Raw genomic sequence first — 16,979 nt, 5'->3', positions numbered from 1 at the left:
CGCTCCGTTTTGGTCTCACATTTATTTTGTTTAATTTACTGTGAGTTAAAGCCAGAGTCATTTTATTTCTGAATATTCAAAGTCTTCAGAGAAGTGCTAGGATTCAAAAGGACTGGGTCAACCGTGAGAGTCTCAAACTTAAGACAGTTTTGCTCTGGGCATAAAAGCATAAGTAAGAATTTTTCCTTATTTCACCAGTGTGAAAAAAAACAACACCAAATAATAGATAGTATAGAGAGCAAAACCTTTTTCATGACAGGAAAAGAGGGAAGATGTTAAATACTCAGGAAAAGACTTGAGAGAAGCCAAATGTTTGGGGGCGGTGGGTGGAAAGCTGTACGATAGGAGCGAGAATGCAGAACTAGCTGGGCTAGTTTTAAAAGGTTACTCTATCCTTAGAGGTGGTACTGCCCTAACTGACATTCACACACAGCAAACACTGAACAGCCAGTTTTGAGTCATGGCCAAGGACAGGGCAAACCAGCTAGAGCAGCAATATTACTCCCTACACCAAATCCGTACCCATTTATAGAATCATGTTTTTGAGTTTCCTGGTGCCAAAGACGACCAGGAGCACCCAAGTCTTACAGCCGGACTGGAACTCTTCCCAGGATTCCTGAACTCTGAGAGTAGACACGGCGCTCAACAACATCTATCCTTTTATATCATGGTACCACTGGGCCCAGGGATCCTCGATCCTGTTTTACCACTCTTCCTATCTCTTCCCCCCTGTTGTTTTTCTTCATTCATTCCTCTGTAAATAAATATGACCCTTTCCTATATTCATTGTACTATTCTGGTCTCTCTGCTATTTTTTAAACATCTCTTCAGCTTGCTACTTAGTGGGGCACCCAGGCATGTTAATTCCACGCTGCCACTTGCTATTATATCATACTAAAGATGATGCACCAGACCACTCTTGGAAAGATTTCATTACTCATGATAAGGAGAGAAAATGTCAGCTGAAGAGCAATGTGATAAGGATCTGTTCTGATGAACAGTAAGGTTACTGTCCAGGACACGAGGTGGACCTTGGTGTTTGGATCTAGTGGTCAGAGTTGTGGGGGTAGTCGGGCTTGGCAGTTCGAGTGGAACTGACCTGGAGTCATGGAAGGCCATGGGACACCTGTGGGCATAGTCAAGAGCACAGCTGAGGGCCAGAACCAAGGATCAGAAGCAGAAAGCCAGAGCCAGTAAGTGAGCTGGAGACTCGGTCAGGAAGCGGAGCTAGGGGTCAGAGCCATGGGTGTCAAGGTGGGAGAAGGGCAGGGGCTGAAGCAGGCACAAGAGCTAGTGGGGCAGGAGCAGGTACAGGAAGCAGGAGCAAGCACCACTGGGGGCATGGAACATGCTGAGCAGCCAGCAAGCTCTGGCTTTTGCTGGGTTAAATAGTAATTAGTTCCACCCTACGCCCTCCCCGCCACCCATCGGGAAGTGCAGCCAATCAAGCAGCCTGTGTAAGGGTCAGCCGTGTCCAGTGTGCTGCTAGGAGACTGCACCTGCTGCAGCTGGCTCCCTGACAACTGCAAAGGCCGGGGTTGCAGTCAGGTATCATTTTCAATAGGCAGGAATTTCAATGGAGTCAGTTCACCAGTTCCTGTTGGGTTTTGAAAATAAACAGTTTTAATCTTTAATCAAATAACCTTGTAGAATTATTTGCATGCTAAAAGATTACGGGAACTACAAGTGTTTAGTACCCTCGAGCTGATAAGCAAACTCCAATGGGACTACTGCATAACTTCACTGGTATCTTATTACTGGCCTTTGAATTAAGTGATAATAGCAAGCAGCCCGCATGCTAGACTTTTAGGTGTATTACACATCACAGCCAATTCCATCGTCAAATCTTCACAGTATGGTGGAGCTCAAAGAAGAAATGAACAATCCCTTAAATGATCCTCGAATGAAGCACAAAGATCACTTGTTTCATGTATTATTTGTCCCGAAATAATGTGTTTTGAATTATATCATCTGCTGTTTCAAGAACAAATTCTTTCTTCATTTTTCATAAATTTTGTTATAAGGACATCTAGGAAGGTGGTTGCCTCTAATAATTCTACATTTCCAAGACAGATGCCAGCAACCATTTATCATGGCAATAATAACCCACTGGAAGGCCTAGGAGCACAACTTTACTTTATAACGTTATTTTGAAAAATGGAAGGGAGAAATAATCAGTGTGAACCAAAGGGAAGTGAATTCACTGTAGTTATAAAGTGAATAGTGTCAGTGTATTATTTATTTTTTCTTCAGAAAAGAAAGTCTGCAGAATCTTTTCACAGATTTCCAGTGACCCTAGCAAAGTGCTAACCTCAAAGGATTTGGTTCAGATAAGCCTCACAAAATCTGGACGTTTACTTGTATATTTGGGGGTGTTTCCACCTTTTTCCATATCCCAGCTAGACCTATGTGGAATGTTGATGACAAAATGCAAAACTATTCAAAACCAAAGATTCACTGTGTCTCATCACCCAGCGCAGAAATGATTTCCATAACAATCTTCCGTAAATAATAGAAATGTTTGAAGAAAATAAATCACAAAAACCAAATCATCATACAACCTTCTCGCACAAACTGATCCATTTTTCAAGCAAAAGTTACTTTTGCACTAAAGACCATGCAGAAATATGTCCACGTTAGATACCAAAACACTTATATCATTGGAATTGTGAATCAAAGGTAATTTGAGGAGCTGAAAAGTCATGCAAAAACAAGAACAACTTTTGTGGAAAATTCCACAAACCAAAATTATAAATGTCATTCAGCTCTGATATCATCCTTCATCCTCCTCCTTTCTCTAACTAGGTCTTCCACAGTTGCTTAAATCTTCAATTCAATATTCTGTTTGAACACACACACACAGACATAAATGAAAGGCAAAGAAAGGGATATGAAATAAAGAGGTGCTTAAATGAATGTTTCTTTCTTTTCCTCCATTGATCTGAAATATGAGCTTAATGAATCCAAAATGGAGCTGCAAAGCTTGAAGCTTATTTTCTTTTTCATTTTTTTTCTTCCAAATCTCACTAGTCTGACCCTCAGGACCAAGTTTTGGCTCTCACTTACAACCATTAAACCCCTATTGATATCCAGGGAGTTGCACAGGCATAACTACAGGCAGAATTTCATCAACAGTACCTGTGCTTGGTTCAACATACAGTTATACTGGTGAATTAGACAGCCACCTCAAATTTTACATTCCTTTAACTCAAGATAATCCATACAATTACCTAAATTGCCTAATCACAGGTTCAGTTCTGAATAGATTAGGTTCTTGTGACTTTTCTCTAATGTAATAGAGTAATTGCAACGGTTCCTGGTGAATAAAAATAGAAATCTACGGAAGTTATTGGGAAAAAAAATCTTCTGCACACCATTAGACATTACGAATTTATACAGGACAATCAATCTAAAAGGAAACATGTGGAAATGGGACATGTGCAAAATAGTAATGTATGTATTAAGTTAGGAGACTAAAGAGGACTTTTTTTTAAATTAACGTATTGGAATTATTATACGAGCTGTCCAGGAAGATCCAAAAGGTCAACAAGGGGAAGACATGTGGCTGTATCCTTCCCCACCTGAAGAAATCCAACCACTAGCTTTTGTGCTATATCTTCCTAAAATCGTAGATAACTGTTCAAATATTTCACACACACACACACACACACACACACACACACACACACACACACACTCTCTCTCCACAGGTTTATGTACTTATGACTGTGCTTGGCCGTTACAATTTCTGCTTGTGTAGGGACAAATCCTGTAGTCTTTTTCCCAAAAAAGAACTTTCAGGCTTACTTTTGTCACTAATACCTGCAGGAATTGAGTAAAAGGTAATGAAAGGCTTCCATTAACATCAGTGGGAAATCCAAATATGGGCGGCTGGTAGGACTGACAACAGGAGGTCTGTGCACAAAGGAATTGCAGGATTGACTCCCCAAGGTGACAGAAATACTCCGTTTTTGTTTTTTCTCTTTCTCATATTGGATGAATCTGCTGAGCAGAAGAGTCTATTTTCTCCCTTCACAACCCAGGGTCATATCAGGATCCAGCCAATAGAACGAGCATGGTGGAAATGCTTTAAAAGGCTCTGTCATAGGAAGGGAAATCTCTCTGGGGATCCAACAGTACCAACAGGAGGCAGCCTGAGCCTAGGGGACCAGATGAGAAGATGATAGCAGAGCAGGGGAACCAGCAGCTTCTGCCAGCCATATAACACAAACCTCTGAAGAAGCAGCAGAGAGTAGGGCAGGGACCATGGAGCCAGACCGCTGAAAAGACTAGTCCTGAAAGGGGTTCACAGGAGCACAGAGGCAACAGCCTTCAAAGGCTCTTAAAGGGGCAGTTATTGGAAATAAGCTGAGACAGCCAAGAGAACAAAGGGGATTGATCTAGAAAGTGTCAGTGTGATCAGATAGTACATGAGGCCCTAAGGAAAGAGGCCAGTGTGTTGGGCATCCATAACAGGGACTGTAGGGTGGGGCTCGCAGCTGACTTGTCACCACAGGGAAAGCAGCCTTCAGGCAAGAGATACGTGTCAGCTGCTATATCTGGATAGCCGTTTGAAGAGGCCCCGAACAAACTAACAGAGTGAAGAACTTGACGCTGGTCAGTGGGACCTCAGGGTGATTCCTAAGTATTCTTGAACAGAGGAATGGACTAAAAGAGGCACTCAAAGTATTTGGCCTCAGGAGCCATAACCATCTTTTGGGCCGTGTGACAGGGTGTGCATACCCCGCACTAGGCAAGATAGCGTTAATCCCACATTATGGGCAGCGGAAGTCCTGCCCCTCAGACCATGCTGGGCATGCTCCAGCTGCTGCCTCTGTATAAAAGGGAAAAGCCCAGCTCATTCTGGGCTGACCGTCGCGGAGAAAGGATGCTCAATGGAGGCTCCATCCCAGGAGCCACTTCAGCCTCTGACTGCAGGAACCAGAGACCCTGAGGCCCAGACAGGAGACCGGATGCCTACAGCCAGCCAACAGGACTCAGAGTCCCAACAAGCTACCGGCACTGGGAAGCTTGGAGACCCCGATGACGAATGGACCCCAGCTCCAGGACTCACATAGGAAGTGGCCCAGGGAGGCGGAGTGAGTGGCATCTCCCATCCGACGAAAGTCAGCGTGTTGTGGTAGGATCCCCACTGACTGGATGGTGACCACACTCACTGCCGACAGGCCCCTGGGCCGGAGCCCAGTGGAGAGGGAGGGCCCAGGTTCCCCTACCCCAGCCACCACCCACCTCTAGGTGGGGGGCCCACTTCACTGACTCTGGCCATTAGGCTGCACAGCCCTGAGCTCAAGGGCAGCTACACTGACTCTGGCCACTAGGGCAGCCATATAGAGTCCAGAAATTAGGCCATCAGGCCCTTTGCCTGAGGGCAGTCATCTTGGCTCTGACCACTGAGCGGTGCTGCCTTCAGCCTAAGGATCGTCTGACAGATAGTAGTCGCAGTGATATCTCAACCCCACCTCACCCTGAAACAGGATGGGGTGTGCATATTCCACTACAGGCTGCCTCCCAGAGGCCAACTTAGAAATCACTGTTTTAACTCTGTTTAAGCCACTGTACCTAGGATACTTACGGTATATAGATACGAGGGATGGTCCAGTGGTTAGGGACCTAGCTCGGCTCTTAGGAGATCTGCATTCAGGTTCCCACTCCACCACAGATTTCCTGTGTGATCTTGGGCAAACCACTTAGCCTCTCTGTGCCTCATTTCCCCTCTGTAAAACGGTGAAATAGCATTGCCCTATCTCACAGTGGTGGTGTGAGGATAATAAATACATTAAAAGATTGTGAAGTTCTCAGATACTATGGTGATAGGAGCCACATATGGTAGGTATTATCAACCTTTTCTTTCTGCTACACCTAATAAGCAAACCGTTCATTTGAGCCAGGCATCTTAGCGCTCACTGGGAGAGCCTGCTAGGTTTTAGAACATAGAGGGCCTATTAGCTGAAGGGCCTTCAGGATTTGCCTGAGTGTCATGGTACACATGGTACGCTACCAAGTTCTGCATGTGAAATAATTCTGGTGTACCACACTAGAGCATCAGTGCCATCAGCACATTACAGTACCTGAAGTTTTGAACATGCCACTAGATACATCTGCAAATGCTAGTAGGATATTAATGTAAACCATCTGAATATTAGCCACAGTAGCTTTTGTAAAAAATAAGTTACTGTATTGATGGGAATGGATTTATTACACATCATACATTTTGTGCCTTCACTACTTGATAGTTTTCTTGGGTTAGTTTTTGCTTCCCCACCCCCCTCCACCCCCAGAAAGACAGCAAAAAGAGGTAGCTATAACAGTTAATGAGAGAAGCATATTTTCTGCAAGTTCTATCAGTTGGGAATACAAAAAGAAGCCCTTCTGAGCCAAAAGTAAATGAATAAGAGTTTAATTATCTAATATGTTAAAAAGCAAGGCTTCATTACAGCCTGAAATGTATATTCACATTCTGCACCTATACTTGTGAATAGATCTATTACTAACCTATCAAGTACAGACACACAGGGTAAAAGATTTTAAAATAGAGGGCATTAAAATATCAGACAGTGCCCTGATAAAACTATCAATCTCATTAACTGAAAAAACCAGCAAGATACGATACTTAGGTGGAGAAATAATTTTACTACAAAACCCTTGTAATGTTAATGATCTAAAAGCTACACAGCGGGGCCATTTAGACAGCAATGATAATGGCACGGGAACAGATGAAATGCTTTGAGACACAGCCAAAGTGATAAGAAGCAAAATAACAGAGATCTGACACACTGAAAGCAACAAACAACAGCTTTCCAAAAAAAGAACACACTAGGTATGAAAGAGCTAAGACCTTGTTTCATCTTAATGATCTGCAAGGGCAAGTAAACCTAACAGAGCTGGGCAAAAAATTCTGGAGTAGTTTAATTGCCAAAAATGCAGTTTTGGTCAACCCCAAACTCTCCATCTTGGAGAGCAGATTTAATAAAGAAACTTGACCCTACCTAGAAAAGAGAAGGGAATTCAAAAATGGAGGACATTTTTGGAGAACGAGCCCCTTTGTAGAAGAGTATCTCCCTGGCTGGCATGCTCCCTCATGGCTGGGCATGGTGTACTGAGGCTCTCCTCCTCTGGCACCCCTTGCCAGTAGCCACTCTGGCCCTGTGGTAGTCATCTACTTCTTCGCCATGTGGTCAGGTCACATTCAGTCCCACACCTTTGGGATAACAGAGTCCCACAAATAACGACCCAAGAACCTTACGCCAGGTCTGGGCCCAGTGTTCCTTACAGCTCTTGCTCTCGGCTTTCAATAGCCCTTACCCCCTTGTATCAGGAGGTTTCACATCACCTTTTTCAGTGACTGATAGGAAAACCTAGGCCCTCCCTCTGCTCTGGGTTCCAGTTTAGAGACCTGTAGGGAGCAACTATGGTCTGCTCCCTCATATTCCTTGCTGCTTCCCTGGATGACTTCCTACCTTGGTTATTGCTAGGATCTTTTCCCCAGCTCCTTTCTGGGTTCCACAGAGTTCTTTCTGGCTCTTATAGCAAGCCAACCCTTCCAGTCCCAGGTTTTCTCCCTGCAGGTCCAGTTCCTGCCCTTTTATCAAAGCTCAATGCGCTCAGCCAGGTTTATTGTCAACGAAACATGGTAATAGCACCTTATAGTAAGACATGTATGCCCGTTACAATGGACAAATTCAGTAAGTTGTGGGACTTTCTGTTCTCCCCTAGGCCAAAGGTTTAAGGCAAGGCATCCCAACATTTATAGATTATTTGTCTCAATCTGGGATAAACAGCGTACATCCCACCTTACGTGTTTCATGACATTTTTGTTACCTCCCCTTGTACCTTTCTCCTTATGTTGCAGATGAAACATCCCTATTCATCACTTCTGTCAAACCATTTTATCTTGCACTAGGTTGGGGTGTACTTGTGCTAGCCTGTTGGAATGTGTTTACATATTCAGTGTGTTTTAGCAATGTTACCAGTACCTGTGCCAAGTTCACATACCGGACAGTGAACCTGTAAGCAGACATCTGCTTTGTAACAGGGCCTGACTTTTGCTCATAGTCTGACTCTTGCTAACTTTGCTTTATATTAGCAGGGTCTGACTTTAGTTCAGGCCTCAGGCCTCATACCAGGCTCTCTCTCCTTACTACAGCCTCTGTAGAGTGCCGACTGTTTGCCAGCCTTTCAAATGAACAGCTAAGATGAGACCAAACTTTCCCTGTGTTGTGCTACCCTTATAAAAGTAAGACAGGAACTAAGGTGCCAAACACAGTCTTTACTGGAAATAGTTCACAGAAGATATTGGAATGCTATAAATAGTAAAGACAAATGGGTAGTGATGGCATGGAATAATCTATTGTATAATCCAGATGCTGCCTCTGAACAGCAGTGTTCAATTGCCTTATACAAAATATTTATTAGGGGGAAGAATCAGACATTGGAGTACAAGAATGTGAGATATTGCAATGGGATTTTCTTTAAAGGAAGAAGCAAATTATTTATACATGGATGAGAGCGAGATGGCAGAGGTGGGGTGGAATGGAGCTGGGAATTTACTGTGATATTAATTATGTAGCTCTTGTAAGTTTTATATATATATATATATGTTGTAGTACATCTGTTTGCTGGTTTGACATCTGGATTCATATCTCAAAGAAGACAGGGAGCTGATAACAGTAGAGGCACTTGTATTTCTGGATTCTGGAGGATTCCCACAGGAAACACCACAAAGCTGCTACATGTACAAATTTTTGCAAAGTCTATCTTCTACAGTACAACTCCACTCTGTGCTTTAAGTGGTATTTAACCATTGCTTCCTCACAATACCCATCAACAAAAATAGAGGAATGCCAATAAATGAAGTAGTGGTTTGCTGCCCCAGATAGCAATGGATCATGAGAAGGATAGTGAAAAAGATGAGAACAAACAAGCCATCTTCATTTGTCCCCTGCTGTCTTTTATATCCAGCAGTTCCTCCTCCTCCTCTTCTTCTAAACTGTAGGGCAGAGCTAAGAGGCACTGAAGTGTACTTGTCAAAAATACCCTTCAGAAAACAAACATCAGGCTCCTTGTCTCCTTCCTGGAAGCCTACTTAAGGAACAAGAAAATGCTACCGGCATAGGAAGGTCCCCTGTGTAACACTTTCTGAAACAAGACACTTAGCTTGCCTTGTCAAAGTAGGCAAGGTATGCCTCCTCCAGAATTTCTTTGCAACACTCAGCAGGGCTGGAAATAGTGGCACAAACCCAACAAGCAAGTAATATGGAAACCATGGACACATTATTAATGAGGTAAAACATAGGACACTTTCATCTCAGAGATTCAACTGCTGCTACTGGTTGTACAGTGCAGATATTGATACAGTTTGACTCTGACAGTGATAAGCACAGGGGGCAATGTCAGTTCAAGGCAGGAAGGTATAACACAGGACAGAACCCTCTTAATGAGAATCCCACAGTGCTGTAAAATGCAGCACTCAACAGTCCAGAATGACTGCAGGGATGTCTCTCACAAACCAGATATTGCAGTAAATTACATTACTGAGAATCTGGTTACAATTTTTAAAAAGTTTCTTCCTAATCCCAGGCAGTTTAGTGGATGCTTGAAACCCTGAAGCATGAGGGTTTATATCCCTTACCAATTGTTGATCCTGTCTAATGTAACTGGCTTAAAAAGAAAAAGAAAGAACCCTAACAAACATCTGTTGAAGGAGCATTTCTAGCTTTCTTGTCAGCAACATTACACAAAGTGACCAAGCATACGGTAGTATGCTCTGCTGTTCAAAGGGTAGTGGCCCATATTTCCTGATGGTAATTCGCACACACAACATTCATTAATGATAGGTAAATCTCAGAGTAGGAATGTACAAAAAGGAGAAACTCTCACAAAGAAAGTTTTTTATATTATTTTATATTTTCAAAGATGTTCTAATTTAGTTTAAAAAACAAACTAGGAAATCAGTTCTAACTTTTGACTGGAAAAAAATTCAAAACGTTGCATTCTAAAATATGAAAATTTAACTTTGGAAAGAAATCAGTTCTTGTTACATTACAGCCATGCAACATTTTGAATTTCACATTTCTCGGGGGGCAAAGGGGGATGAAAGGATTATTTCACCAACCTAGAAAAAGCATGACCCCCAAGTCCCAGGTCTTAGACCCAAACTTCTGGAAAAATTGTATCTAGCTCTGTAGGTGAGGTTCAAATACATCCCTAATCTAAACTGTTACCTACCAGCCAATCCCTATACTTGACATGCAGAATCACAACCCTGGAGTCAGTGTTGAACAGCAACATGCTTGTCCCGAACATTTCTGCAAGAGCCAGAGCCCCAGCTGGTGAGAAATTGACATAGCTCCACGGAGGTTTAAACTAGCTGAAGGTCTGGCCCCAATAAATAAATAAATAAATGTTTTTATTATTTCACATCACCTTAATTTTTCCATGTTTAAATCCTTTGTTGGTTTTAATTAATTTGTCCCCCGAGGTGCGTGAGCTGGAAATTCTTTATTTAAAGAGCAAGAGCAGGCACTTGCACACACGGCAGACTTTTTCCCCAAGGTCAATCAGCTTTAACAATTCTAGCTGAAGGGGAGTTTCAGGTCACTGAGTATTCTCAATGTTATTATGCATTTTGTTTTCTTCTTATCAGCGCCATGTATGCTATCTTTCGTCTGGGTATTTTGAGACCTTTTCTCAAGTGTGCCTTGAACTGACTGAGTTTTCAGTCTTTATTCCACAAACATGCTGAAATGAATCCAAGGCAAGGGGAAAAATCCTACCAACACTACCTGCACAGGACTTCATTTGAATTTACCGTGACAGAATCAATGTACAGGTATGTTCGCCATGTTCTTTACAGTAGCTAGTTCTAGATGCTTCAGCGCAATCTAGATCAGTCTTCACTGCAGAGTTAGTCTGGGCTCTTACTCAGGTGTTATCCCTAGCCCGACCTCTCATCCACACACAAAAACCTCTGAGGCGAGTTTGATGGTGCTTTCCACCTGAGATAGCAAGCTTGTCCAAGGCTATAAGCTAATGCCCAGGTTCTGCTTTCCCTCAGGGTGGTTAACCCCTCGCCCCCCACCCCCAATTTGCAGTGAGGACACAGGCTAATGCCATGTATACACTACAGCAGCACAGCTATGATGCTGCAGCTGCCCCTGCATTGACAGAAGGTTTTTTTTTTTCCTGTTAATGTCGGTAATCCACCTCTCCAAGAGGTGGTGACTAGGTCGACGGAAGAATTCTGCCATCAACCTAGCTGTGTCCACAGTGGGGGTTAGGTTGACCTAACTATATCGCACAGGGCATAATATTTTTCGCAGCGCTGAGCGATATAGCTTTTGATCTAATTTTTAAGTGTAGATCATGCCTAAAATCATTCAAGTTCTGATCTTACATCGTCTTCCTACAATCCACCCCATATACCCAGAAAGACAGACAAGTCGTCCCACAATTCACTGGGAAAGAATCAAAGCAATTCAGATTACTGCAGCATGAGGAACCATAGGATGTGCCCCCCAGAAGTCCTAGTGATACACAGAGGTGAGTGCAGTGCTGGTGAGGACAGAGCGATTTGAACATTGTACTGTGGCTGATTACACCAAGTGCTGAACACCTGGTTTAGCTCTGCAGTGGAAATATGCCCTACATGGCTACAAAAACCAACCCCCAAAATAGATTAGAGTAGTTAAAAAGTGACAAATGAATAGTTTTGTGAGGTCATGAGGACCTAGATGCATTTACAGCCTTATTCACAGTTTGTCTGTTTAAGTTTGAAAGATCACACAAGATATTACACAAAAAACATTTTGACTGAAAACATCCACAGCACAAAGTGTCCCCTACTCTTCCACACGCTTGTTAGTTTTGTGTGAAATGTAATCGCTTAGGCATTTCTTATTAGAGGAACAAGAATTGGCAGATTTTTCATATGTACTTTTTTTTTTTAATTTCCATGACAGCTATGGAGCTGCTGCTGCTGACTATGAGACAGGAACAAGGTCCTAAGATACAGCTAAGCAAATAATCAACATTTATTTTATTTATTTACATACATCAACCCTGTTGGTTAAAATACAAAAGTTGTTTAGGTTTTCCCTGTGCATAAAGTCATTTATAGATATGGTGTCACAGATATGAAAATAGGATTTATTTTTTCATCTTCTGGGCCTTCTGCTGCCTTCCTGAAAGTTTTACCATAGAAATGCAAAGTTATTCTTATTTATATTGTAGTAGGACCTAGTAGCACCAGGACCCCATTGTATAGGCACTGTACAAACACAGAACAAAAAAAAAAAAGTTTCTACCTGTATTTGGCTAGTTGCTAAAGGTCTTTCTTCCACAGATTGTGGCCTGTGCAGACTCTGTGGTATAACAAAGGAGGACTTGTGGCACCTTAGAGACTAACCAATTTATTTGAGCATAAGCTTTCGTGAGCTACAGCTCACTTCATCCACTTTATGCATCCGATGAAGTGAGCTGTAGCTCACGAAAGCTTATGCTCACATAAATTGGTTAGTCTCTAAGGTGCCACAAGTACTCCTTTTCTGTTTGCGAATACAGACTAACACGGCTGCTACTCTGAAACCTGTGGTATAACAGATAATTAAAGTCTTATTTCAAGAAGAATTGAGTTAAGAATTAACTACAACCACTCTCTGATGTTTGAGGCAGTGCCAACAGAAGCTGGTTTATGCTTTGTTTCAATTCCAAAGCAGATGGCTATACTAGGAACTGAAACACCAAAGTTATGAAATATCATTGATCCTTCCACTCCAATGAGTCTCCAACATCTGCAGTAGAAAAAAAGAGTCTGCCCTCAGGACAGCTCAAACCTAGCCCAGTAAAGGTCTGATACAATTTCTATTAAAGTTTAATTGCCAGAAGTTTTATTGAGAAGGTTCTCTCTAAATTGGCTGAAGTACTGTGAAGTACAGTGGATACAGTCTATTAAAGAACAGTTATACTTTAGCTTGCAGGTAACACTGATCGCACAGTTGTACTTTGTTTGTAATGGTGGAAATGGTTTATTTATATTACCTAACATTAAAAATCTCAGCTAGATTTATCAGCAAACATGCACCAACACTTATTTTTAGGCTTAGGTGTTCAGCCCCTTTTATTTTTCTATAAAGGTCGATGTTTGGAGAAAAGCATTGAGTGTTACAGATCACTAATAGCAGGAGAGGCAAATACCACAAAAAGTGGTTCACACAAGTACTAGAGCAGTTCATTTCAAAAGCTTGCTTCCTGATCATTCCAAGTCATTCTCTTCACAGTAGTCTCAATTTTGCCAAATAATATCCAGTGGAACTTTGTACTCATACACTGGGCACTACAGCACAACAATCTGGAAAGCTGGAAGTAATAGTTCAAAGCTATTCACCACATCCAGTTGGCTTAGATATTTCCATACAGTAATAATACAGTTTGTCTGTAACTCCATAACCTTTTGCTTCCTTTTAGCAGGAAGGTATAATGTGAAACACCTCCTTTAATTTTTCTGAAATTGTGACATTATGAAAAGCCGGTAGAGCAATAAGACTCCCTGTGTAATTAACTTTGCTTCGATAACAATGAACACCGATGTACTATAATTATAATGCAGAGCAAAATTCCTAAAATAATTTTGCTGAGGAAATGCTCTACTATATTGGGAAGAATTAATACTGCAATATAATGCTTTATGTAATACGAGTGCTACAAGATGTTACTAAGTCCAGGGCTTAAATTAGAAGTTTTATTGCTCATTCAGTAGTCTTTTAAACATAAACCCAATTTACACAATCTTTGTACGATTTATATTTTTTATGGCTATGTGGCAATCAGAATCAAATTTAAAACTAAGGAATAAGACTATCTGAACTGCCTTCTTTGCTGCTGCAACGTGGATCTGTTCTGGCAGCAACAGAAGTCAAGAGATCCAAGTTATGGCCAGCCGTATTAGGCAGATACATTAACTGGCTGGATCTGGAATGTTGCTGAGCAGAGGTTAAAAATGTTGACCTTGAAGCTTAAACTTGTAGGTTCTTGAGTCTTGACTTCAGAAAGCTGGTACAATAAAAGCAGAGGTGCTTAGCCAACTGTGTGACCAGCAAGGGAGTTATCCAATGATTACAGCATAAATTAAATCTCTTTGCCTTTGTGCTGATTTAGCCTGCAGAAGAGAGGGAAGCAAACTGTGCCCCTTTCTATAATGCAGCCCATTCAGTAGTGTAGTTGACAGGAAATGGAGTTCCCCCATTTCCCATTTGGGGAGTATGGAGTTTACCCACTGAGCCCATTGACTTCATGAATTTTTGGCACAGAAGCTAGAGTATAGAATCATAGAAGATTAGGGTTGGAAGAGACCTCAGGAGGTCATCTAGTCCAACCCCCTGCTCAAAGGACATAGGAAGTACACAGAAAGGTCAAGAGGGGGAGGAGTAGAAATGATACATAGACAGTTTTCACCGTGTGACACTGCCATGGCTTTCCCCAAAGTTTTACCCCCCTAAGCATAGCGTGGCAGAGGGAGACAATGCAGAGGCATTAAGTTTTCCTTGGTGAATAAGGGATTGCAGACAGATGCTCAGTGCAGGGTTTATAACAGTGAAAGCTTGGGAGACACAGCAACAACAATGCCTTTGGAAAATCAAACTCCTGGGCTGATAGGAGTGGGTTGAACCCCGTAGTGGAGCATTTGTTCTTTGTTTATTTTAGTCTTACTTTGCTTTCTTGTTCTAAACAGTCTTTAAAGGAGAAAACCCTGCTGAATGCCACTATGTTTTTTCCTTCTGGGTCATTTCATCATCTTACAGGGCCCATGGTTCCTTTGAAAGAATAACCTTATCCCTGCCTCAGCCACTCCCAACAATTTGTGGATCATGATCCTCCACGAGGAATAATTGAGTTCAATTAAAAGGAGATTCATGGAACTTTGCTTTAAGGACAAACCCAAAGCTGGATATGGTAACTGTTCTTCCTTTACTCATAAAAAGTACATGAAATCTTTGAAACTCATTTGATTATTGCCTAAAGAATCTCTACAACTTCAAGTGGAATAGCAGAATTACTAATATTTCAGCCAAGTTCAAGGCACACCTCTTGGATCTCTTTGCCTCTATGCAACAAGCATTTCTCCACTTTGATGTCACTCACACGTAATTAGTTCCCCAGTCAGCACCTCCAGTCATTAGTCTGGAAAATCTGTTTTTTGTCTGCTCTAACCTATTGTCTGCTTTAATCATGCACATTATAAGTGAAGTGAAGTGTAATATGATAAATTACTAGGTTGCAATGGCAAATCTCTAATACAGTAAATCTTTAATGTCATATTAGGAACACAGTCTTGGCATTATAGAACATAGGACTAAAATGTCCCTGCACGTTTTGAATAGAAATGAGTAAACAGACTATGCAGGGGTCACCAAAATTCTCATGGGAAAGAAAAAAAAAAAGTGGCACTTGAAAACTCTGTGTTAAACGATTGGAAATTAACAGGTGAATGAGCCTGCATGGGTGGATTTGGTACCTTTGATCCAGGCTGATAACTTTAATGTTACCAAGCAACCATAGCAGTGAGCTAAGGAGACATGACTAAAGACGACATGACTAAACACATAGGGAAGAGATATATGGGAAACTGAAATGACAAGGGTGCTGAGGTAGATTGGTTACTGTTGTATTTGGGAGGTAGCTTGTCAGTGCTGTGTTGTGATTTATAAATAAATAATAAACCACTACGTTTACACAGTGCTCTTCAGAGACAGACCCAAGGTGCTTTGCAGTTCAAACGCAGCTTAAAGCAGCAAACACCAAGATACCTTTTCAATTTTTACTTTAAAAATAAACTACCACAAAAACCACCACTCTAGAACAGATCCAGCTTCACCAGTATAGAAAAGGAAGATGATTCCTTAACCAAAAGGGAATAAAACAGCACAATTGCTAGCCTCAAACACCTTCAAATTTCAATTAGAACAGATCAGAGGATTGGCTGACTTTGGAAGTTAGTAACAATCCATTAAGCTGGTTCAAGTCCAGCCAGGTTTGAAGTGACCAAAAGTGACAAGACAGATATTTGTACTGCTATGTATATGAAATTAGTTCACTACAATTTCAGATAGCACCCACCCACACTCAAAGGGCAGTTCTACGCTGCAATCAGAGGTGTGATTGCTGCTAGCTTTAATCTAACTAGCACAGCTAAAAATAACAGTGAAAATGCGGCAGCAGGGACCCCAGAGTGGACTCGCAATGCTTGTATAGCCTGCGGCAGGGTCCATGCCACTACTTCTTCACTACTATTTTTAGCCACACTCGCTATATTAAAGCGAGCAGGAGTATGTCTACCTGAGCTACAATCACAACTCCAACGGCAGAGCAGATATACCCTAAGTACCATCCAAGGATTTGACACAATATCTTTAATCCACACAAAATACAAACACAAAGATTCGGCCAGGCCTTCATACAACACAGATCACATGGAAACAATAAGAGGTATTAAACCCCAGCACATACCTCTGATGGAGCGGGCCCTGGAATGGGTTCTTATCCTTCCTGCAACAGGGTTCAGACTCAACCGGCACCTCTCGGTCTTGTTCTCCAGTACCTCGGCTGTCATTACAGTTGTAAGCCTCTAAGCTGTTGCAGTGGTGAAGAACACCTGAAAAAATATGAACCAGCTGTAACACATGCACAGGAGTCTAAATGAGGCTGCAGAGAGTCTGGGACAGCAGCTTTGAGAGGTGCCAACTTCCCCATTCATCCCCCATGAGCTGCTAATGAAGATGCAAAACTTGCCTAGCCCTGGTGCAGGAAATGGAGAGGGCTGCCTGAGGTAAGTTTTAAGGGCTTGGAGCTCATTAGGGTATAGGAGGTCCTCCATGCAGTCTATTTTTTCACGTTTGTTTGACTAATTTTGATTAATGCTGTGGTTTAAATTTTGTACCTTTCTTAGAAAGTGCCTTAGATTGTGC

At 42.0% G+C, this 16,979-nt stretch overlaps 1 long non-coding RNA gene across 1 annotated transcript in view; it reads right to left on the bottom strand.

Annotated features, from left to right (window-relative positions):
• LOC141999408 (uncharacterized) overlaps positions 1-16,618 on the bottom strand; it is a 342,290-nt gene extending 325,672 nt beyond the window's left edge. Inside the window, exon 1 of the long non-coding RNA XR_012642004.1 lies at positions 16,522-16,618. This is a non-coding gene — a long non-coding RNA (uncharacterized LOC141999408). The remainder of the gene's footprint in view (positions 1-16,521) is intronic.
• Positions 16,619-16,979: the final 361 nt, after the last annotated feature.

This window comes from Natator depressus, chromosome 15 (genome assembly GCF_965152275.1).
Source record: "Natator depressus isolate rNatDep1 chromosome 15, rNatDep2.hap1, whole genome shotgun sequence".
Taxonomy (NCBI): domain Eukaryota; kingdom Metazoa; phylum Chordata; order Testudines; family Cheloniidae; genus Natator; species Natator depressus.
This window is presented reverse-complemented; position numbering and strand designations above follow the sequence as displayed.